Source organism: Sus scrofa, chromosome 9 (genome assembly GCF_000003025.6).
Source record: "Sus scrofa isolate TJ Tabasco breed Duroc chromosome 9, Sscrofa11.1, whole genome shotgun sequence".
NCBI lineage: Eukaryota > Metazoa > Chordata > Mammalia > Artiodactyla > Suidae > Sus > Sus scrofa.
This window is the reverse complement of record NC_010451.4, coordinates 122,866,129-122,891,408: the sequence shown is the minus strand read 5'-3', so window position 1 is coordinate 122,891,408 and position 25,280 is coordinate 122,866,129. Positions and strand designations below refer to the sequence as shown.

General features: G+C 45.7%; 1 protein-coding gene across 10 annotated transcripts in view; it reads right to left on the bottom strand.

Moving 5' to 3' along the window:
- The window catches only part of CACNA1E (calcium voltage-gated channel subunit alpha1 E), a 490,987-nt gene that overhangs the window by 426,964 nt on the left and 38,743 nt on the right, over positions 1-25,280 (bottom strand). For 9 of the 10 annotated variants that reach the window (XM_021102616.1, XM_021102615.1, XM_021102620.1 and 6 more), the window contains exon 2: positions 1,520-1,568. The exons of the other annotated variant lie outside the window; for it this stretch is intronic. The gene's annotated coding sequence lies outside the window, so the exon portion shown is untranslated. The remainder of the gene's footprint in view (positions 1-1,519; positions 1,569-25,280) is intronic. 10 annotated transcript variants of the gene reach the window in all.

Here is a 25,280-nt window from a genome sequence, read left to right as displayed (position 1 = left end):
TAACATGCAGCATATTTTTATCTCACACATTGTAATTCTCATCTTTAAAAGATGGATTTTTATATCTTCCATGTTTCAACTTAACTTTTTGAACATATTGAATACAGTTATAACTATTTTTAATGGCTTTGTCTCCTAATTCTAACATCTGGATCCGTTGTGGGTCAGTTTTAGTTTATAAATTTATCTCACTGTGGGTTATATTTTCTTGCTTCTTTGCATGCCTGGTAATTTTTGATTGGATAGCTAGCATTGGAAACTTTACCTTATTGGATGCTGAACAAAATTAACCATGAATATCTGTGAGTTTTCTCCTGGGATGCACTTTCTTTGGAAACTGTTCAATCCTTTTGTGACTTCCTTTGAAATTTGTTATGCAGAACCAAAGTAGTGTTTTATTTAGAGTTTATTATTCCCCACGATTGAAGACACCTTTTCTGTGTGCTTTCCCCAGTGCCCTCAAATCTTAAGGTTTCCAGTCTGGCTGTTGAGTATAGGTACCATTTCTGGCCCTGTGTGAGCGCTGGTCACTGTTACCTCTGATCCTTTCAGGTGGTTCTTTCCCTAGCCTTGGGTTATTTCTTCATACACATGCACTCAAGAGTACTCAGCTAAAGACTCAAAAGAGATTCTCTAGAAATGCCTAGAGTCCTGTCTCTTTGCAACTCTCTCTTCTCTGTAATTCTGTCCTGACAACTCTAACTACTTTGGTCTCCCTGGACTCTCAATTCTGTCTCTTCAACTCAGGGAGTTTTCTGGGATCTACCAAGGTTTCCCTTCCCAGCGTTTGGCCTGGAAACTCTCAAGATAGTAAGCTGGGGAGTTCCCGTCGTGGCGCAGTGGTTAACGAATCCGACTAGGAACCATGAGGTTGCGGGTTCGATCCCTGCCCTTGCTCAGTGGGTCAAGGTTTCGGCGTTGCTGTGAGCTGTGGTGTAGGTCGCAGACGCGGCTCGGATCCTGCGTTGCTGTGGCTCTGGCGTAGGCTGGCAGCTACAGCTCCGATTAGACCCCTAGCCTGGGAACCTCCATATGCCGCGAGAGCGGCCCAAGAAATGGCAAAAAAAAAAGACAAAAAAAAAAAAAAAAAAAAAAAAAAGATAGTAAGCTGGGACAATGAAAGAGTTCACTTCTTATGTTTCTCATTCCTCAGGCCCTACTAAATTTTTATGCTGATGCCCAATGTCTCGCAAACCATTATTTCACATACTGTGTCTGAATTTTTGGTATTTCAAGTGGTAGGTTAAATATGGTCCCTTTACTTCATCTTGACCAAAAGCAAAATTTCTGTCATTATTACTATACCCATATTACAAATGAATAAATTGAAGAGCCAGCCCAAGATTGCAAATTACAAGTGTCCTTAAACTCCACAGCAAATAACATCACCAAATTCTGTCCATTATTCCTTTTTTCTATTACCATCGTCACAGTTCAAGATTTAATTTTCATTTGAACTATAGAAATAATTATCTCTTAACTAAGAAATGAAGGATGAAACTATGTGTGTTTTACTTACATTTTTATATTGCTAACAGCTCCTTGAGCATTGCTGGGGTTCAACAAATCTAGGGAAAATACATAGTGCGGTATTAAGCATATATAATACAAGAGCCAGACTGCCTGAGTTCATACTGGTTCCGCAACTCACTGGCCATATGACCATAGGCAAGTCACTTAACTTGCTTACACTTTCGTGTTCTTACGTATAACCCAGAGACAACAGCATCAAACAGAGTATTGTTGTGAAGAGTAAATGCCTTAATAATTGTGAAATGTGGAGTTCCCGTCGTGGCTCAACAGTTAGCAAACTTGACAAGCATCCATGAGGACACAGGCTCAATCCCTGGCCTCGTTCAGAGGGTGAAGGATATGGCATTGCCGTGAGCTGTGGTGTAGGTGACAGATGCCACTCGGATCTCGAGTTGTTGTGGCTGTGGTATAGGCCAGCAGCTACAGCTCCGATTGGACCCCTATCCTGGGGACCTCCATATGCCACAGGTATAGCCCTAAAAGACAAAAAGACCAAAAAAAAAATTGTGAAATGCAAAAAACAATTCCTGGTACACAGTAAGCATTGTCTAAGTGTTAGCTAGTATGACTGACTTGAATTGAACTGGTCTCCTTGCTTTTAATTTCTCCTCCCTTTAATTTATTCTCCAAAGATACTTATTTTAGAAGACGTCTCCTAAAATCCAAGTTTTACCCTAATGTATCCCATATAAAACTATGGCTCCCCATGTAACCCCCAAAGTACTCCCCCCATCTAGCCCCAACCCTCATCTCTAAGTTCACATCCCCGCCACCACTACCATCACATGAACTATTTGCTCCAAGAATACTGACCTCTTGCCAGACCCCAAGTACTCTTTCTCCTGACCTTTGTTCACACAATAACCTCCACCTGAAATTTCATTCTATGGTCTCCTCCACTCAAGTCCACTCTGACATCCTATCCATCCTTAAAAGTCTAATCCAAACACCATCTCCCCATGAAGCTTATCCTGATCACTCTCAAAGCATTCAATTTCTATGTCCTCTTAACAACCTCAGCAACACTGTCCATGATTTTCATAGGAACCCTATTTACTTCCTTTTTTTAGACACTGTTATAGACCTCTTCACCTAGCAGGCACTCAATAAACATCCATTCACTGAACAAATAAGTTAATGTGACTCAGAGGACTAGTGAGAACATTCAAAGCAAAGAACTGTACAGTAAATTCTTTCCTTAGCCAGTTCTTCCAGAGAGAAGCTGAGCTCCTCATCATGCAAATGGCAGGAAGAACTGAGCCCAAAACAGTCACATTATCCCTGGCAGCCCCTGGAGGGAAAGAAGTAGCAAAGGGCACGAAACTTCAGTTACCAGTTTCAGGGCTCTTGAACTTGTCTAATTAACACAGCCTCACTGAGTCAAATGTGCCAAAAAAAAGCAGAACATCCCACCAAATATAGACTCTGCTGCCATCCTCCCCTGGAAATAGAAAGTAGGAGGCAGCTCGGGACGCAAAGGAAGAGTGACATGGTGTCACAGGATGGGAGAGCGGCCCATTCCTGCCACTCCTGCCACAAACAGCAAGAAAGAAGCCAGGGGTAGGAACCGCTTCCCATCCCCTCCCACCCCAAGCTGTGAGGGACCTTCCCCAAATGGTTGGGAAAGGAGGGGACAAAGGGAGGCATGTCACAAGCCACCTCCCAGCATGAGGTCCTTTCTGCCTCTGTCTCCTAGAGACTGAGGGAGGAAAAGAGAATTAGGACATAACAATGTGGACTCTAAAAAAAAATAATAATGCAAATCAACTTATTTACAAAAAAGAAACAGACTCACAAAGAAAACAAACTTACAGTCACCAAAGGGGAAAGCCAAGGGGGATGGATAAATTAGGAGTATGAGATTAATAAATGCATACAATTATCTATAAAATTGATAAACAACAAGGATTTACTATATGGCACAGGGAACTATATTCAATATCTTGTAATATCCTACGATGGAAAATAATCTGAAAATATGGAGTTCCCGTCGTGACGCAGTGGTTAACGAATCCAACTAGGAACCATGAGGTTGCGGGTTCGGTCCCTGCCCTTGCTCAGTGGATTAACGATCTGGCGTTGCCGTGAGCTGTGGTGTAGGTTGCAGATGCAGCTCAGATCCTGCATTGCTGTGGCTCTGGCGTAGGCTGGCGGCTACAGCTCCGATTCAACCCCTAGCCTGGGAACCTTCATATGCCGCGGGAGCGGCCCAAAAAAATAGCAAAAAAAACAAAACAAACAAACAAAAAAAAATATATATATATACATATGTTTAACTGAATCACTTTGCTGTGTACCTGAAACTAACATGATATTATAAATCAACTATAGTTAAATAAACATTTTTAAAAGATATGAAAACCTGTTCCTGCAGGTTCTGTGACCTTAACCTGGCTCAGGAAATATCTGGTAGGCCAACGCTGTCTAAGATGCAAACTGGCCCTGTCCAACCTTCTTCCCTGTTTCTTGTCTCTGCCCCAGAAAAATAAACAGCTTACCTTTAAGGGTGGATAATCCAGGCTGAGGTTTATATTAAAGCAAACAACAACAAAAGAGGTATCCACACAGGTGGCAGGCATGATGTGTAGGTTTGTTCCAAATATTTCCACACCCAACTCCCACCTCCCTGTCACCTTGGGCTTTAACCATGCATTCTTCATACAACTCAGGCCCTTCCCTGGATCCACTCACTCAATGAATATTTGTTGAGTGCCTTATGTGTGCCAAACTTGTGCACTAGAAATTAAATAGTAAAAAGATGCACACACAGTAATTTTGCCTCAATGGAGATTGCAGTCTACAAGGAAAAACAGATATTAAATAAATAATTACATTGGTAAGTCCATAATTCATCAACAAGATACGTTCTAAGCAGCCAGCAAACTCAGCCTCATCTAGGGTCTCAAGAGAAGTCACCCAGAGGGGACAAGAAAGATGAGGGGCTCCAGGCTCGACATCACTTCCCAGCCAGGTGATCCACAGCATGTTGCTTAGCTTCCCTGTGCCTCAGTTTCCTCGTTTATGAAATGGGGAGTTGGGGGGGGGAGTCTTGATATGACCTACTTCGCAGAGCTGCGAGGATTAAAATGAGCTAATCCAATACATACACACAGCGTTTGGAATAGTTCCTGACAAAGTACCAAGTGTTCACTCTTGTTCTTCAAATCATTCCTGATCCTTCTGCTCAAATTTCTCCTCTCAGGAGACCCTTCGGTGACTCCTTCTGGAGGAATCAGACATCTCCAGAAATCTCAGTTGGCACCTCTGTAATAGCACCCACCCCCAATCACTCTGACTCATTCACCTAGGTGGGTTAACGTCAGGGCCATGGAAGGTTCTAGAAAGCCTTGACCACATCTGATATTCATCTTCATGTTCTCGGTGTCTACCATGGTATGACACAAACAAGTGCTCATAAGCATTTAAGGAACAAATAACTGGATTCCTTTTCAGTTTAATAGAGGCTCCTATCAAGTTTAAAAACCAGATCAGGTGATTAATGAGCTACAAATGCAACTGACAGGAATTTGATCCCCCGATAAAACCTCTTTTCACAGAATTGCTCTGAAGACTTGTGCCCCCAGGCTGTGCTGACAAACCTCTAGGGAACGGTTCCCTCAAAGGCAATGGGGACTATGAGCTCTGTGAGGGCGGGGCCTGAGTCTCCCTCACTGTTTCACCCCCACCACCTGCAAGTAAGCACATTGCGCACATTCTATTAACAGCTGTTGAGTGAACTAACAATGCCCGTCATATTGTTATCCATCCACTATGTCACTCAGCATCTTCCCATCTCTACATCTTTGGCATCTGGACACCTTCTCCAGAGCCCTTTCACTTTATGAAAATGTGACACCTGTGATTAATTGTTCTTCTCTTTTTATTCCAGCTGCAGAGAAGATTAGACCCAAACCCGAGGTCCACTTTTTAACTGCGAAGGCATTTAGGGTATGCAGCATACCAGTTTTCTGTTTGGTCTCAACTAACTATATTGCATTGTTTTTCCTGCACTCTAGTCACCCTTTTCTGTCTTTTATCTTTATTACTTGATATATGTAGCAGTGCAAAATTAAACACACAGCTTAGATATGTAAAAAATTTACCCTTTTTTTTCTTTTTCTTTTTTTTTTTTTTTTTTATGATTGCACCCAAGGTGTATGGAAATTCCCAGGCTAGGGGTCGAATCAGAGCTACAGCTGCCAGCCTACACCACAGCCACAGCAACATGGGATCCCCAACCCACTGAGTGAGGGCAGGGATCGAACCTGATCCTCATGTATACTAGTTGGATTCATTTCTGGCTGCACCACAACAGGAACTCCCTATGCCTTCTAATTTTTAAAACTAAATTCATTTTTATTACTGAACCCCAATTCCTTAGATAGTGGGGGAAATTATTTAACTTGCTATTTCAGGTTATTTTAGATTCTACTGACTAAAAATTGTTTCTTTTAGGTTAGCTCAGGTTTTTAGGGGCAAAATCCGAGAATCAATTCAGAGTTGAATGTCCTACCAAGGCAGTTTCTATGAATCAGATGCTGTTTGAGATACAGCAGGCATTCGGGTGACTTGATGACGTTAGAAAAGGGAGCCATGGTCATTAAAGGTCTCCAGTGCAACGTGACAGGTACAGCCTGGCTCTACTAAGCAAATGCCTCCAGGTGCAAGGTCCCCATCTTTGAGGCCCATGTATTAGAAATACTCGACAATTTTCATCCAACAAATTCACTGGAGAGAAAGTTCTATGATACGGCTTTTTGAGCTTCCTATGACTTTCACATCCCAGAATGCCTTAGTTAGTGTGTGGAGAATTCCCTTTCCCTGAGGGGAAGTTTGACTGACAGAGCAAGGCTTGTGACACAGCAGGCATCAGTTTTCTCCTGTGGCCTAGTCAGACTGGGAGACAGACTGGAGAATGTTGCCATTAAAAAGGCTTGGTAGCAAGCCAGGTAATTTCAGTTTTCAACCCCCACGCTGCATTGTGCGCAAGGCTTGAATTAGTGGAAATTTCCAAGCTAGAAATATCTCGGAGCCAACCAGCTTTGAAATGTTGACATGCAACTGTTCACCGGGATGCTTGCAGGCCTGCATAATTAAGTGAGGAACGTCCCAACCTGAATGAGGGAGTCGCTCAGACAAAAGAGTCCACTGTCCTCTGCGGCATCCGCTTCAACACATATCGTGATGCTTCTTTTAGAGTCGAGTCAGAATCCTCATAAATCAGCATTAATACAAATCCTGGTGGTCATTCAAAAAGAACCTGTGTGCTGAGTGAGTACTTGATATTCACCATCTTTACTTTCTGAAGAATCCACAGGGAGGGTGGGAGATCTACTCTTGGAAGTAGAACTGAGCAATTTGGCACCAAAGGCTATGCCCATTCACACCACTGCCTCCAAGATGTTTCGATTCTCCCCTCTTGGAAGGTTAGAGGTAAGTTTAGGGTAAATAGAGACTGATTTAAACACACACACACACACACACACACAATAAAGCTTTTTTTCCTTTTTTTTTTTTTTTTTTTTGCTTTCGGTACACAAAAACTTTTTCAAAATTCATTCTATGGCCTCTTGTATCAATGCTGACAAAGTACTGCCCTCATCCTCACTGGTCCTGTCTCTGCCCCCATCCGCTTCTCTCTGTCCTCACAAGACACATGGGGAAAAATACAGATGTAAATTTTAAAAAGTGGCTTTTCCTAAAGCTCCATAAGGAAGTCTGACTTGTTTCTGTCACACAACTGAACCAAACTGATATTCCTACTTCAGGCTAATTTTGACTTTCAGCTAGCTTTTATTATGGCTAATTCAGATGTCTCTAATAACTTTTTTAGAAATCGTTTCAACAGTAAAATTTGTACCCCAGGTTCTCTGTGGAAATAGTTTTCATTTGTCACCTCGTTATAAATATCTCCTTTTTGGTTATTCTGGCAGATATGTGATGCATTTTCTCTTTGCCAAGTACTCTGCACAGATATCTATCAAAAGCATTGGTAAGGATTTCTGAAAGCTCTATAAGAAACAAAGCACTATTTTCAAGGAAAGTAGAGTAAATTACAAGTAAGTTGGCATATTTCTCATGGTCCTGGAGCAGAACTGTATGTGTTGCATTGGAAAATAATTAAAATAGAGAAGCCAATTACCATATCTTACCCATTCCTTAAGAAACAATCTTGTAAGTAGTCAACTAGCGACTCTGTTATTTTCACTTCTAACTAGTACAAACATAGTTATCACCCCAAATCAAGTTCATCTGGAGAGCATCAAACTTTGATTTATTTCTTATTCATGTTTTCTACAGTTGCACATTCGGTACCCCTTTGAGAAAGCAAGGCTTCCTAAATGGTTTTCAAGATTGCAGTGTGCAGGTGCTGATGGCCCATGCAGGATGTCCGCCTCCAGTAAGAGTTCATGCTGATGATTACTCCCTGATATGGCCACCACCGTGGCTGTGTCCCCAGGGTGGGCCACAGCTGCACCCCCTTCCCCTAGGAGACCCTCCAAGGGAAGCAATTGACCCCAAATTGCAGCAAGTGATCAGAGATAATCTCTTTTTGAGAACCATTCCACAAACTACAAGGGTCCCCAGGGATGGGGAAGCACCAGGGCTGGACTCTACTATTGAACAGCGCAAAGCACTAAGAGAATGGAGCATTATTAGAAAGTGGAAAGGACGTTGGAAACTTCTATGGAACTCTCAACCCTCCAGTGGAACCCACCCCTTTCCAACCACATCTGTTTGACCAGGTCCTCTTTAATAATGAGTTTGACACAGAATCCCAGAGAAAACGAACTACATCTGTCAGCAAGATGGAAAGAGGGACAGCTCTTTTCCTGAAGAGGAAGAAGACGAAGGCAAGGAAGCTGTTAATGGCAGAGGAAATGAGGAAGAAAAGAGAGAGGCATTCCAGGTCATCTGATTGGATGAAAACTGTTTTGAGTTGCAACCAAACATTCCATGGATTTTAGAAATTTTATGAAGAAATAAGAATCTGGAACCATGGTCCAAAAACTGGGAAAGGGCCTACACTGACATGGGCATGATTTGCTTCACTGACCATGATACCAAGACAGCCACCTAGATGGAGCCTCATCTTTATAAGAAAGCCAAAGCCCGAAAGACTGTAAAGATGGAAGAAGATTAGAGATCCAGAAGCCCTTTTAACCGTACTATTCTCTTTATCCCCTGTTGCTCTTCTTTGCTTGGATAATGAGTTTTCCAAAATCCAAAACAAACCATAACGTGTAAAAAGCACATAAGCAGTGGATGAGCAGCATGATCAACTGGTTCCGGTTGTCAACTGAAAAAACATGCACAATGTGAAAAAAGAAAAAGAAAAAGACTGCAGTGCACAACAAAAATAAATGTCCAGGTGGTCCTGGAACAAACAGAGGGAAAAATTCTTGACACCCGAGATAAGAAAGAAAAAATCCGAATGCAGAGACAAGATGGTGCCAGTTTAACTCAAAAGAGAACTTTTGAAGCAGCACTTTGGATTGGGCACCAGAGCTAAGATCTTTGACAAAATCAAAGTTTGGCTAGGACTCTGCCTTGATCCTGAGGAACAATAGGGTCTCCAAAGGCAGAAGGTGCTACCACAATACTCTCGAACGGCAGCTCTCCAGGGATGGGACGGGCAGGAGATACAGTCCACTGCAGGAAGTTGGGGTGTTCTGGATCCTGGTGGAGCCCCCTGTGGTAGCCCCAAAAGGATATGTAGATATGAAGACAGAGGGGTACCTCCTTCAATGCAAACACGGGACCACATAATGGAAAGAGGAGCAAGTTTTAAGGGAGGCCAGCCTCCAAACCACTGTCCTTTCACTTACAACAATGAGCTAAAAGGTAGTTCCTGTTGTGGCTCAGCGAGTTAAGAACCCAACATAATGTCTGTGAGGATGTGGGTTCCATCCCTGGCTTTGCTCAGTGGGTTAAGGATCCAGCATTGCCACAAGCTGCAGCACAGGTCACAGATGCAGCCTGGATCTGGCATTGCTGTGGCTATGTCGTAGGCCAGCAGCTATGGCTCCAATTCTACCCCTAGCCTGGGGACTTTCATATGCCACAGGTACAGCTTTAAGAGAAAAAAATAAAAATTAAAAAATAAAATTGAGCTAAAAGTACTTCGAATGACTGTTGTAAGGATGACAGATCATATGGGTAAGCATGTGGCACAAAATGAGCTTTTAAGGACTGTTAGATAATAATTACTATTAGCAGCATTGGTCTATCATCGCTTTAGTTACCCAACCTAAAAGCATATGTTTCCTTTTCCATCTTTGTAAGACAATCTCAAGTTCAGGCAAGTGAGGCAAACTGCCTGGAGTCACAGGGCAGATGGGCGGCAGGGTCAGGGTTTGCACTGCTGCTTCTCGCCTTTGCAGTCTGCCCCAGAGCCCACCCATGTGCAGGACGCCCTCTCCTCTGCTCCTATGAATGCCACGCCTGCAGGCTTGGATTTGTCTCTGCAGGCTGGTGGCTCACCTTTCAAGCAGAGGGGGAAACGGTGGAGGGGTGGGGAAGAATTCATAAGGAAAGCAGAGAAAAATAACTAGCTTATGCTGAGAATCAGCAAAGTGCCATAGTTCAAATCAGTCAATCGGAGATAGGTATTGAGTCCTACCTTGAGATAACTAGGTCCCATGCAACCGACAGTCCAAGCAGATGCAGTCAACTTCTAGCACAGGGCATTGCCATGTGCTCCAGTGTCTAATAACAGGGACCGCAGAACCTCAGAGCCCCTTGTAGTAAGAAAAGGGGGGGGGGAGATGCAACACAACAGCTGTAATGTGTGTGAGCTGTGTCAGTCCTGTCCCCCCACACTAAAAGCTGTGAAATGGGGATAAATACCCAGAGAAGACAGTCAAATGAGAACCAGTCTCTGCGTCGTGGGTGCAGGGCTTTGCCCTGGGACGAGGGGATGCTGGGGGAGCAGGATGTTGGAGGAATACGCAATGCAGTGAGGGTCTAGGGAGCAGGATTGTTTAGGAGGGAGCAGTGGAATCGGGGAGGAAAAGTATCTGCTCACCACGTACTGGTGCCAGAGTCTGAGGCCTGTGCCTGGAAAGCCAGGTATCTTATTTTATTTTACTTTATTTTTATTGAGATACAGTTGATTTGCAGTATCACGTAAAGTTTCAGGTGATTCACAATTTTTAAAGATCTATTTATAATTACTAAAAATATTGGCTATATATACTCCCTGTGCTGTACAGTATATTCTTGTAGCTTATTTATTTTATATATGGTGGTTTATACCTCTTAATACCCGACCATTATCTTGCTCCTGCCCCCATCTCTCTCCCCTCTGGAAACCACTAGTTTGTTCTCTATGTCTGTGAGGCTGTTTCTTTTTTGTTATGTTCACCAGTTTGTCTCACTTTTTTTTTTTTTTTTTATCCTTTTTGCTTTTTCTAGGGCTGCACCCTCAGTGCATGGAGGTTCCCAGCCTAGTGGTAGAATTGGAGCTGTAGCCGCTGGCCTACGCCAGAGCCACAGCAACCTCAGATCTGAGCCATGTCTGTGGCCTACACCACAGCTCACAGCAACACCAGATCCTTAACCCACTGAGCAAGGCCAGGGATCGAACCCACAACCTCATGGTTCCTAGTCGGAGTCGTTAACCACTGAGCCATGACGGGAACTCCTGTCTCACTTTTTAGATTACATATATAAGTGATAACACACAGCATTTGTCTTTCTCTGACTTATCTCACTAAATGTAATACCCTCCAGGTCCATCCACGTTCAGCAAAAGGCAAAATTTCATTCTTTTTAATGGCTGAGTAGTATTTCACACTATATATATGTATATATATGTATATATGTATATATATATATGTATATATGTATATATATATGTATATATATGTATATATGTATATATATATATATACATTTTCCACATCTTCTTTAGCCAGTCCTCTTTGATGGACACTTAAGTTGCTTCCACATCTTGACAATTGTAAATAATGCTGCTATGAACATTGGGTGCATGTATCTTTTCAAATTAGTGTCTGCGTTTTCTTCAGATAGATGCCCAGGAGTGGGACTGCTGGATCATATGGTAGTTCTCTTTTTAGTTTTTTGAGGAAGCTCCGCACTGTTTGTCACAGTGGCTGCACCAATTTACATTCCCATCAATGGTGGACAAGGCTTCCCTTTTCTCCACATCCTTTATTTGGGGCCTTTTTGATGACAGCCACGCTAATAGGTCTGAAGTGGTATATCACCTGCATACCAATCTTTACTTCAGGCTCTGCCTCCAGGGAAGTGACCTAAGACATTGTCCCAGTTTAGTTCCCAATACTTGCAAACACGGATCGCCTCCTCCTCCCCAGCCCTTCTGGTGGTATGGTCTTTCTCCCCTGCACCACAGCAACAGACACACACATTTTGGCAAGTGTTCACAGAGGAGTGTGTTTTGTTTTTGTTTTGCTGTAGTTTTCCTCTATTTCTTATCTTCCTAAGAGATTGTGAGCGCCTTGAGGACAGCAACGGCATTCCTTATAATCTTCAGTAGCAGACTAGGCACAAGATGTGCCCTGGAAACGTACTGAATGAAACCTGAAATGAATGCAAGTCTATCTGTCTCCTGCACATGGTACAGTCACCTGGCCTCAAAGAAAGCCGCAGGAGGTGACCATCCCTGCCGCTCACTCACCTTGTCTTGGAAACACAGCTGCGTCCCCCAGGGACACTGTACCCACAGGGCTTTGGAGCCTGTAAGAGGCCTGGCTGCAGACCCAGAAAGGGGTGTTTAACCCCTGCAGTCTCCCATGAACTCGTAAAGGGGTAACTGAGGATGCCGCAGGCCAGGGCTCAGGTCCGCTGGAGACAAACTGTACAGTCAAAAGAGTCTGGCTTCTTTGATCCCTTCTTTCACATTCCTCCCCAATCCCCAATTTCTCTTCCTAAATGTGCACTTCTAAATCTTATTCCTATCATCCTTTGCTCTCACCTACTGATAGCAGGCCTCAGGTGAGGTGCCTCTGGGAGATATTTGTGTTTCAAGAGGGATGGTAAAACTTAGGGTAGTCAGAGAGTCTAGAAAACAATCCCTTACAACTGTACACTTGTTACAAAGTGCATAATATCTTCACATTCAGCATACCATGAGACGCCAGGAATAATCCTGTAAGATGCGCGAGGCAGAGCATCATCATCCCATTCTACAGAGGAGGAGACTGAGGCCAGGAAAGGTTGAGAGCTTCGTCTGAGAGATGCACACCTACCATGCAACCAAGCCATGCCTGGGTAAGGAACGAACACACCAGAGGAGGAACAGCAACAAAGGCAGAGACGCCTTCCTTTAAGGAGGAGGCCTTGCTATCAGCTACAGAAGACAGGACTGCAAATGAGTCCGTTCTTCCATTTCTGCAGCGACTAGGAAAACACAGGACACTCTGGGCCTTTGAGGGGGAAAAAAAGAGTGTGGAATAGAACAGACCCAGAGGGAGTTCACGTTGTGGTGCAGTGGTTAGCAATCCGACTAGGGACCATGAGGTTGCGGGTTCGATCCCTGGCCTTGCTCAGTGGATTGAGGATCCGGTATTGCCGTGAGCTGTGGTGTAGGTCGCAGACGTGGCTCGGATCCCGCGTTGCTGTGGCTCTGCCGTAGGCTGGCGCCTACAGCTCTGATTAGACCCCTAGCCTGGGAACGTCCATATGCCGAGAGAGTGGCTCAAGAAAAGGCAAAAAGACAAAAAAAAAAAAAAAACCAGACCCAGAGTTGTAAGGTTGTGATGGGGATAAGGACCCTCCCCTTTTAGTCTCTCATGAGGATGGACCAGAAGCTGCTGGAGAGAATGTGGGGGGAAAAAAGTGGATCAAGGGTCATCTGACGCCCACTGAATGCCAGATGCTGGCATGCACCCAGTCTTCAAAACCGTCCTGTACAAATAGTGGCCTGACCAAGTTCCTGATTAAGCCACAAGGTGTGGGTACGAGAAAGACCCGACCATTACCTCTAAATGTCAAAGGGATGAATCTCAACATTTTGCCACATTTGTGGGCCTTAAAAGGTGGAGACACTCAGGTTTTATCTGGCCCTTGAAAATACGTATTTACACTTCAAAAGGGTAGGGCGAGATCCCAAGACCCTTTCCATCCAGTCTCGAAGGAGTAAAAGCTTTTCTTCCCTCTCTTCTGTTGGGAGGGAAAGGTGATGGCTTTCTCTGTTCCATTTATAAATGAAGAAAATGCACTGCTCTCTATTCCTGTCTATGGGATGTAACTTGCCACCCACTTTGAAAGATTTTATCACCTCTCATTGTTTTGCTGCAGGCCTAGATATGAAGGACCAATTCTTCATTTTTCACTCTGGCTATTGATCTGGTTGTAAGTATCAATAAAGAACCATTTTCCTTGAAAATAAAAAAAAAAAAAACCTGTTCTGTAAAGTAGATAGTATCAGCCCATGTGACACATGAAGGAACAAGCTCAGAGGGTAAATGATCAGGTCAAGCTCATTACTCAGCTAGTAGTAAGTCATAATGACATCGGCCATTTATTGAGCCCCTGCCATGTGCAAGGTACTGTGTACAGTAATGTGCTAAACGATAAATACACTGAATAATTCGAATAATCCTTAATTCATAGGCTAGAGAGGCTGAATGCAGTAAGTAACTGAATTACCATTTACAGATGTGGAAACTGAGGCTTGTCAAGAAATTTGTCCAAAGCGGCTCAGTATGTGGGTAGCAGAGCCGTCCTAAGGACCTCAAGATCAAGTCGAGTCCCCTTCCTCCCCCATGACATCCTCAAACACAAACAGAGCAGTGACTGGTTACAAGCTGCTCTATGGGCACCAAGGCACACACCTGCAGGAGGCGACAGGTAGCTGAGGAAGATACACTTGCAGGTGAGGCGGCAGGAGAGGAAACAGCTGTCCCCATGGGGTGGTTTCAGAGGCATTAAAGGCTTCTCCTGTTGCCTCTGCCCATGGTCAGCCCTTCCTAATGATAACCCTCGAGAGTTCCTGGGGGTCATGGGAGAATCTAGCAGCCAAATCTCCCAGCCATGAGCCTCTGAGACCATCACTGCTACATCGGGCAGGGCCACTGCACAAAGCAGATTATATGGCAAGTGGTAGGATGATATTCTGAAATTTAACGGAGGATTCCCAAGGCAGCTCCATATCTCCCGATACTGCTCTTTCCTTCCCTCACTCGGTCTGTCGGGACTGTCTGTGTGCACTGCCCCGGGGAGGAGGGCCCAGAAGAATTGCCGAGGAAGAAAGAGTTGGTTCTCGGCATGTGAATTTCCAAAGCCCAGCTCTCAGGAAGGAGCAGACAGGCTTCAGTGCCCAGACCACACACTGAAGGGAATTATACCAACAAGAAGCTCAGAGCTTCCCACACTGGGGGAGCTGGAAGACATCAGGGGTAAAGCAAGGGTAGAGGGATGCAGTGGGTCCCCAAGAGAGGGGACTGCTATGCCACGAGCCCACTGCGAAGGCTCCTAGAACCATCCTCCCCGTGAGTTTATGGGATCTGAGAACACTGGGGGTCCTTGGCCCCTTCCCCAGGTGAGTCCTGGGGAGGCAACAAGATCTCAGAGAATAAGCAGTTGTACAGAACATCCAGAGAGAGTGGATATTCAGTCTTGAAACTAAAGATATAATTCACATAAGATCCACCATTTACCATGTGTTCACCATGGTACACACCCATCACCACCATCTAAGAGCAGATCGTCTCCATCACCCACCTCCCCAAAAAAGAAACCCCACCTTGTCTAGAGTCACTCCCAATACTCCTCTTACCCCCAGATCCTAGCAATGGCTCATTTACCCTCAGTCTCTATGGATTTGCCCATTTGCGACATTTCATTAAAATGGAATCGTGCAATATGTGGCCTTTATGTCTCGCTTCCTTCACTTAACTTGTTTTCAAAGTTTTTACCCAGTTATACATGTATGAATACTTTATTCCTTTCTCTGGCTGAATAACATTCCACTGTATGGACAGGACACCATTACGTTTACCTCTTCATGAGCTGATGGACATCTGTGTTATTTTCATTTTTTGGCTATTATGAATCATGCTGCCATATGACCACTCACATACAAGTTCTTGTGTGTCTACAAAACACACAAATTCTTCTGGTTGTACACCTAGGAGTGAAACTGCTGAGTCATACCTATGTTTAACTTTGGGGGGAACTGCCAAGACTCCTTTCCACAAAAGGCTGCATGAGAGACAGGGCTTTTGACAGCCCATGGAGCTACCCATGACCTCATGAGTCATGGAAACAGCAAGACAACTATGATTCCTATGTGCCAAGGGAGAGAGCCAGACATGAAGAAGTGTTATTCTCAAGAGAGGGAAAGTCAAAAATACTCAGCAATGGTTTGCAGGGCTGGTCAGTAGCGTTGACATTTAGCAACGACCAGGGTGAATTTATATATATATGCCAGCTCCTCCCAGGTCCCACAAACTTAACTAGAACCCTAAGGAAAGGAGAGGGCTCCAAATTCAGTCAGATTAACTTTCCTTCTCTAGCAGAATGGGAATTGACTATAGAAATTACGTTCAATTATAGAGAAATAAATAAAATTACATTCCTTGCACACTGATATTTGTGAGTAGAGAGAAGTAACTACGACACAACTTAATCTTGGAAGAGCCTCAGAGAGGTGGCCAGGGAAGCTCGGGAGCTGTAAAGCTCACCACCACCCAAGCCTCTGAGTATTTACCCCAAAGGGAATCTCGGATCCACAGAATATCAGAACTGGAGGGCAAGCCCACATTCCTTCAAAAGGCCCCTTCCTCTGCGGCATCACCTCCCCCTTCAGCCACCCCGGACTGCTTACTGTTCCCCACGTTCACAATGCAGGCTGGAACCTGTGTCTTTGCCCACATGGTTCTTTCTGCCTTTCCCCCTTGTACACTAAAAAAAAAAAAAAAAAAAAAAAAAAATCCTACTTGAAGGCCAAATGCAAATGCCACTTCCCACAGTGAGCCATTTCCTGTCTCTCTCAGGCAGAATTATTCCATCCCTCATCTATGCCCCTGGTCTCACTTGTTTATGTGTGTCTGTCTTCTGTCAAAGGCTCTCCAACTGCCACCCTCTCCCCCAACTACCCAGCAAAAGGGCAGCTCAAGGTATTTGACTGTGCCTCCCATGTATTCAGCACATAGCGGATGGGCCATGAATCCCTGTTGAATGAATTAATCAGGCCAAGCCTCTATTGCACAAATAGGGGACAAAGGCTAAGAAGGGTAGGGGACTTATCAGGGATTCTGACAGTCAATGAGTGCTTGAAGCAGTACTCGAACCCAGCACATCCAGGGTGGTTTTCAAGAAAAGACCAGAAGTTGCATCTCAATAATACTCTAGCATCATCCAAAATTCCCTTGGTCCCACCCCTGCTTCCCTGAGTTTCTGATAAAATGATAAAAGGAAGGAAATGTTATAAGTGGGCAACACTGTCGGCATATGCATTAGACTGGTATTTGAGGAAGAGACATATGGGGTAAAATGTTACAAGGACATTATGTAGTGTGCCGGGTGTACTTCTGAGGGAGGACAGTTTCTAGAAGCCTGCTTTACATTGATGTGAAATGAGAGCTCATTAGGAATAAATCAGATCTAAAACACAGCTCTGTAATGGCCAGATTCTCCACTCACCAGCACTCCTTCTGCAAAAAAAAGAACATTCACACTCAATGCATTCCAAAAAAGCAACTATCTGGACTTTTCCAAGAAATCTCCATGGAAGGATTAGCCCTAAATTTCCTTGGTTCACTGGCTTACCAGCCCACAATAAGAAAGGTCTTTCTAACATCTAACATCTGCAACCTTCTAAACCCTCCTAAGATTACATATTGAATCAGAGTTCACCAAACACAACTGAACATGTCTCTTTACACACTAGAATAGAAATCAGCACAAATGCCATTGCTGCATCTTGCGGCAAAACAAAACCGAATGTGTGACCTTTCGTATGATTCTGCACGCGTCCAAGGTCTCAGCTAAGTCTCTGGAAATCGCCCTGGCCAAGGAACGGGATTAACAGGTAGAGCTCGCCCATCCCAAACAAAGGAAAGGCTCCTTCTGCCTGGTCCCCTCAAAACATGAGGACTGTAAGATGGCTCAGTCACGCATTGAAGACACGGCACTGACCACACGGAGAGATGGCTGGGGACAGATGCAGGCCAGTCTGCTTTTACAGCCAGCACCCTCCTGTCCTCCTGAAAGACCTGTCCAGGTCTCTCTCCTCCGCCTCCTCCTACACTGGGCAGATGACCAGACCTCCCCCTCGGGGACCGAGAGCCCTCTATCCGCACATCTCTCACTCCCTTCACCGCTAACATCCCAGCCCCCCCTCTCCCCCAGGAGTGAAGGGCAGGCAAACACCCCTCCCTGGAGTGGAACTGGCCTCTCTGCTGCCCTCATTCACAAGGCCAAGGGGCAGAGACTCCAGGGATGGTGTCCAACCGGGACACCTCGGGGACGCGGGCATTCACAGCATGTAGGTTCCAAATGGCATGCGGCAGTTTGGGGGTTCATCTATACAGCTTTGAAATCCAGGAAAAACCAAATACCCGCCAACTTGCCTCAGATTGAAAAGTGATGGCTTAGGCAGAGCTGAAGCTCCCCGAGGAGCAGGGGCAGGATGTCCCTTGGGTGATACACAGGCAACTCCGTCTGTGAATGAGCGGCAGCAGCCCACTCTAGCTGAGCTCACAAGGGGCCTGGCAGCAATGCCCTTTATTTCAAAATGAGAAATTAATAGAAACAGGGAAACCAGAACCGGAGTCTATCCCCACTGCAAAGGCTGCCAGCCCCTGGGCAGCACCTCAGGCACCAGCTCTGCTTGCCAGGTGCCCTGAGAAGGGTCAGAATAATGCAGCTACTTTGGTTTGCTCCTATAGAGATAGGAAAAATAACGGTTTGGATCTTAAAAAGTCCCCAGAGTGCCCCGCTGAGGATTCCTGAGCATGGCAATGTGAGGTGGTGCCCATCCCTGGAAACGGCTCCATCAGCCTGGGCTCCCCCACCCCAGGGACCTGGCCATCTTTCTGCTCAGCCAGCTGTTGGGGTTAATTCAGGAACAAGAACAAGAGTAAAGACTCCTTTCAAACAGTTGGTGGGCAAGGCAGCAGCAGGTGGGAAGGGAGGAGCGGGCAGCGCCAATGGAAACAGTTGCATTTGCTGCTAAAAAAGAGTCAAAGAGGAAGCCTGGGAGAGGGCAGCTCCAATTACTGGTAACCTAATCAGAAATAAACAGTTGTTTACCCAAGTACAACTTCTCCAAACCCTCTGGCTGAGCCTCTTTGCTATGCTGGTTATATTTAGAACCAATTTGAGGAACCGGTTATTTTGTCCACTGGCGCCATGAAGCCTCTAAGAGCTCCCACTAGGGCTTGGGAGGAGAGGGAGGAGGGGCCGGGAGAGGGGGTAGAGACTGCAGCCTCCACACACCTGGAGCCCCAGGATGAGGAAAACCCCAGGATGCTGCAGGAGTCTCGGGGCGGGCGGGGGGAACAGAGCCCAGTGGTGGAGCCTGGAACAGTCTCCGTGGCGACAAGAGCTCTGAAACTGGTGGCGGAAGAATCTAAAGAAGGCCAAGGCCAGCAGGGCCTGGATATCTTCTCCCAGCAAGACCGGTGGCAGGTGGTACCAAGGCCAGCGCACATTTGTCTTCCAGGGACTGCAGGGCTCTGGGGAGGGTCCAGCCACTGAGGGACCAAGTCAGACCAAGAGTCTATTGAGCATCTTGCTGCCCCCAAGAACCAGGCACAAAAAAAGTCCTATGTTAAACTATGGGAAGAGGGTTAGATACAGAGCAAATATGGGTTAGATACAGAGCAGAGATCACTTTCTACGACGGCACAATCAACCTGGACACACACACACACACACACACACACACACAACTGGAAGGCAACAGCCAGGGAATAGGTGACTAGAGAGTCCTGCTACCTTCTCCATCCCTGCACCCTCCTGCTCTACTTTCCAACAGTTCAAGGAAAAATAAGTCTGCCACAACCACCTCCAAGTCATCCTGGACGTTCCTGATAAACCTCTCCGCAGGAGCACACCTGCACAAGGCAAAGAGATCACAGACTGGCCAGTGAGCCAATAGTAACCGCGTGTGTTTTCAACATGTGCTGCTACCCCGGGGGCACTGAGACAACCCTGGGAAGACCTGCATCTGCTTTTGCTCACAGGCAGGTGGGTTATCAGGGAAGTGTTGTCCTTGACCTCAGCAGAGTAGGGTCAGCTGAAGTGCTCTGCCCACTTCTCCTAAGGAACACCCTTCCCCCTCCCCGCTGGATGGTTATGGAACAGGAGCCCACTGCAGGCAGCAGAGGAACCCCCACCCGCACAGGTGCCACAGTTCATCAACAAATGTGTTCTCAAAAAGTGGGCTGTGAGAGGTATTATTAAACCAGAAAAACAAGACACAGAGAAATCTGCATGGTAATCTTTTTTTTATCCGTACCCACAGCATGCAGAAGTTCACAGGTCAGGGATCAAACATGAGCCTCAGCAGTGTCAATGCTGGATCCTTAACTGCTAAGCCACCAGGGAGCTCCTGATGACCTCCTTTTTTATAAGAAAATGATGAAAACAATCCTCAATCTGTACATCTGTTTGGTTTTTGCTTTTTCGGGCCACACCTGCTGTCCTCCAGCAAGTGTCAATCAGTTACCAATCTGGAAACAAGCACTGTGGGGGAAGGCTCTCTTTTCATGAAAGCCTTTCCAGATTTTAGTTCTAATTATTGTAAAGTGAGCACTTAGTCCACGGGGCACTAAGAACTCAGTACACAATGCCTCGTGTACTTAGTCCACAGGGCACTAAGAACTCAGTACACAATGCCTCGTGTACTTAGTCCACGGGGCACTAGGTACTCAGTACACAATGCCTCGTGTATTTAGTCCACGGGGCACTAAGAACTCAGTACACAATGCCTCGTGTAACCCTCACCTCTACCTGTGACATATTTTTCCACATTTCCAGATGAGGAAACACACAGAAAGGATAATGATTTTGCCCAATGTCACCAGCTAGTTCATGGCAGGGCCAGGATTTGAACCCAAGTAGTCAGCTCAGGGCCTCGCCCAGCTCAGCCATCTCACTGGACTCTCCTAAAGACTCTTCTAGTTGGTGAAGTCACCCCCCTCTTCTGTGAGGTTCCTCCCATGGGGCTCATCTCTCCTCAGGGAGCAGGGTCCCCTCAGACTCTGGCCTCTTCCCACTCCTCCCACAACTGGACACAGCTGGGGTTTCTGGATGTCTTGCAGGAGGTAGTAAAAAACTAAACCTCATTTACCAATGCTACTCACTGGGCTTGGGGGTGGTTTTTTCACTTTTTGTTGTGGTTTTTTTGTGGACACAACCCTCCTTTCCCCTTCCCGGCTCTTTCCCAAGGAAATCAGCTCCTCTGCTCTCCCACATCGTGCCCATAATGCTTTTGTCTCCCCAGGACACTCTGGGGTAGCCAGGGCCCTACTGCTCTGCCTCTCTCTCTCTCCAGGAAAACCTTCTCTTGGGGTGGGATAGGCCAAATCTTTCATACTGAGCTCTTAACAATCACGGCTCTGAGTCCCTCTAAAATAACAGGGTAAGAAGTTCCCATTGTGACTCAGCAGGTTAAGGACCCAACATAGTGTCCATGAGGATGCAGGTTTCACTCAGTGAGTTAAGGATCTGGTGTTGCCACAAGCTGCGGTGTAGGTCGCAGGTGCAGCTTGGATCCATTGTTGCTGTGGCTGTGACAGAGGCTTCAGCTGCAGCTCCACTTCAACCCCTGGCCCAGGAACTTCCATATGCTGCAGATGTGGCTTCAAAAAGAAAAAATAGAGAACAGTGTAAGGCATAGACAACCCAAACTGCAGGAGGTAATCCCTAATTGTGATTTTTCTGACCCAGGAAGTCGGCAAGGAAGGTATGGATTTTGATGAGATGAATTTCCACTGCCCCAAACAAACCACGTAAGCTTGCTCTTTCATGTCTTTAGCCCTTCAAGTGAAAGTCACCTCCTCAGGAGTTCCCATTGTGGCGCAGCAGAAACCGATCCAACCAGTATCCTTGAGGATGGGGGTTCGATCCCTGGCCTCGCTCAGTGGGTGGGGATCCTGTGCTGCTGTGAGCTGTGGTATAGGTCACAGAGGCGGCTTGGATCCCGAGTTGCTGTGGCTGTGGTATAGGCCAGCAGCTGTAGCTCCAATTCAACCCCTAGCCTGGGAAATTTCCTATGCCACGGGTACAGTCCTAAAAAGAAAAAAAAAAAAAAAAAAAAAAAAGGCACCTCCTCATCAAGGCCTTCCCTGGAAGCCCTATTTGAAAAAGCAGCTCTTTCCTGGCACTCCCATTCTCCTGTCCGAATTTTCTGCATAGCACTCATCAACGTCTGACATAGCATTGCTGATATATTTTATCATCTGTCTCTCTTGATGCCCAGAAGAATGTGGCCACCCCATGGTATATGTCTATCATAATAAATGTTGATTTCACTCATGTTTTTATTGAGCAACATTGATTAACGATTATGTAGCAAGCGTGATTACAGAAGACATCAGTTTAAAAAAAAAATCTGTGCCCTTATTCAGCTTCCAGTCTGACAAGGAGAAAAATATTCAATTTGAATAATACACAAATAAAGTAAAGTGTAATCTATGTGCACAGAGCAGGGACCAAGTCAGCCAGGGCAGTTAGACAGCACTCAGGAACTCAGGGAAGTGGCTACTTATCAAGTAGGTATGGAAATGTCTCATTTTTAACAACCCAGTATAGCATTATTGGTGCATGCCAGTTAATTATCAACTTTAGTATTCAGGGAATCTCTTCAATTCCTTATTCCTAAATAAGAGTAGCCTTGCCTACTGAGTCATCCCCACATGGAACAGAAGATCTGCCTTGCTGAGTCCTACCCAGCTTCCTGACCCACAAAACAGTGAGTTATAATGAAACTGTTGTTTTTAGCCCCTAAGTTGGTCATTTTTCTATGTAACCAGAGACGGCCTCATCTCTTCTCACTCACTGCTATTCCTGGAAGATCTCATCTCTCTCTCTCAGCTTTAGTTACTACCTAGGTTCTGCCTCTTCTGTCCTGCTCCGTCTCATGAGTTCCAGACCAATGTCATCTCAAGCCCAGTATCTTTCCCTAAAAGTCTGCTGAACCTCGGGGAGTTCCCATTGAGGTGCAGCGGAAACGAATCCCACTGGTATCCATAAGGATGCAGGTTCAATCCCCAGCCTTGCTCACTGGGTTAAGGAACCAGTGTTGCCATGATCTTCGGTGAAGTTTGCAGACAAGGCTTGGATCCCTCATTGCTGTGGCTGAGGCGTAGGCCAGCACCTGCAGCTCCAGTTAGACACCCCTAGCCTGGGAACCTCCATATGCCACAGACGTGGCCCTAAAAAAGACAAAAAAAAAAAATTCTCTCTCAGACTTCACAGTAGACATGACATCTCCAGAAAGCCACCCTTGACTCTGAAGACCAGGTTCTGTGCTGCACCCAGGCCTGCAGCAGCCCTGATCCCACTATATTATGATTGCCCGTTACTTGTCTGTTTCTCCCATTAAACAAAAGCTCCTTGGGGGTCAAGCTTGTGCCAGGCCTTGTGGTATCCCTGGGGCCTAACCCAGGGCAGATTCCTTTAAGTGCTTGTGGGATATATAATGAAGACCCCTCCTAGGATCCCAGAAAGATGATCTCCCACAGGCCCTTCTATAGGTTAGCTGAGGAAGCCAAAAAGCTCCCAGTCCCATTAATTCCCAATATATATAGCTGGCAAAGCTCTGCATTCAACAGAGAAGACAGCGGCACAGCCAGTAACAAGCAGCTGTCCTGGAGCCAGGGCAGCATGACTGAAGCCCCCAAGAGCACGCTGGTAGGGGCACTAAGGGTCAGTCCAAGTCCCTGTTCTGCACGTCTTCCCTCAGGTCAGAGCCGAGCTCACCAGTCCTGCCTAGAGACAACCCCAGCCTGTACTCAGCCATAATCCCCTTCTTCCCAATCAGAAAGGATGCCTTATTTTCATTTAAATTTTTTGTCTTTTTAGGGCCACACGAGTGGCACATGGCAATTCCCAGGCTAGGGGTTGAATCAGAGCTGTAGCTGCCAGCCTACATCACAGCCACAGCAAGGCAGAATCTAAGCCTTGACTGTAACCTACACCATAGCTCATGGCAATGCCAAATCCTTAACCCACTGAGCGAGGCCAGGAATCAAACCCATGTCCTCATGGATACTAGTCGGGTTCATTACTGCTGAGCCATGACAGGAACTCCAAGATGCTTTATTTTATTTTGTTATTTCATTTTATTTTATTTTGCTTTTTAGGGCCGCACCTGGGGCATGTGGAAGTTCCCAGGCTAGGGGTCAAATCAGAGCTGCAGCTGCCAGCCTACACCACAGCCACAGAAATGAACGATCCAAGCCATGTCTGCAACTTACACTACAGCTCATGGCAACATCGGAGCCCACTGAGTGAGACCAGGGAATGAACCCACATCTTCTTGGATACTAGTTGGATTTGTTTCCGCTGAACCATAATGGGAACTCCAGGATGCCTTATTTTAAAGGGCTCACCAACCAGAGTCCTGCATTCAGATAGATCAACGGCAGCACACAAGGGCACAGACCCCAAGGCGCTTAGACCAAGGACCCTCACACCCTCCAGTTATAACCACCTCCACCCACAAGTCACACGAGCAATTTAGCTGATCTCCACAAATTGCACTTCCACGTCTCTGATCTTTCTTTCCTCTCAGCACCTTAAGATGATATAGACACTAACAAGTGGCAGAGGAGGCGGTGAAGAGAGACCAATGCATTAATTATTCAAATTTATTCTTGTTTAACTTCAGAAATAATAAGAAGAAATTCAATATTTCTGAAAAGACTGTCGAGGTAGGAGACCTTAACGTTTCTTTGACAGATCTAAGAAATATGGTGTTCTTCTCATGTAATTATTGAAGTCCATGAATTCTTTCTTTTTCCTTTTTTCTGTCACATCCGAGGCATATGGAAGTTCCCAGACCAGGGATCAAATCCGAGTTACAGCTGTGACCTGAGCCACATCCTTAACCCACTGCACCCGACCAGGGATTGAACCAGCGACACCACAGAGACAAGCCAGATCATTAACCCATTAACCTACAACAGGAACTCCTAAGTCCATGAATTCTTAAAAATCTAACAATAAAAACTCAGGACTGAAGTCAGCAAAACAACCCTCGCTGTTAATGCCAACACAAGTCCCCACCCTCCACCACCCTCTGCCATTCTCATCACCCACGCCGGGTTGGACACCTTCTTTCCCCACTGCTCTGCCCTTTTACTCCAGGTCCAGAGGCTTTTCATTTAAAGCCAAAAGAGTTGATGTTGCTGAAAGGCCTAGGGCTTCTGCCGCCCCAAACATCTCATTCCTTTTTCCTGCTGGTCGTATCCTCTCCTGGGAATGACAGGATTAAAATGTAATGAAAAATTAAAATATCAGGGAGTTCTCACTGTGTCACAGTGGGTTAAGAATCCAACTGCAGTGGCTGGGGTCACTGTGGAGGTGCAGGTTTGATCCCTGGCCCAGTGAAGTGGGTTAAAGGATCTGGCAGTGCCACAGCTACAGCATCAAACCTGTGGCTCAGATTCAACCTCTGGCGTGGGAATTTACCATGCCACCGGAACGACTATTAAAAAAAATACATATATATATATATATATATACACACACACACGCACACATATATACATATATATAAAATGCGTGTGTATGTATAATGTATA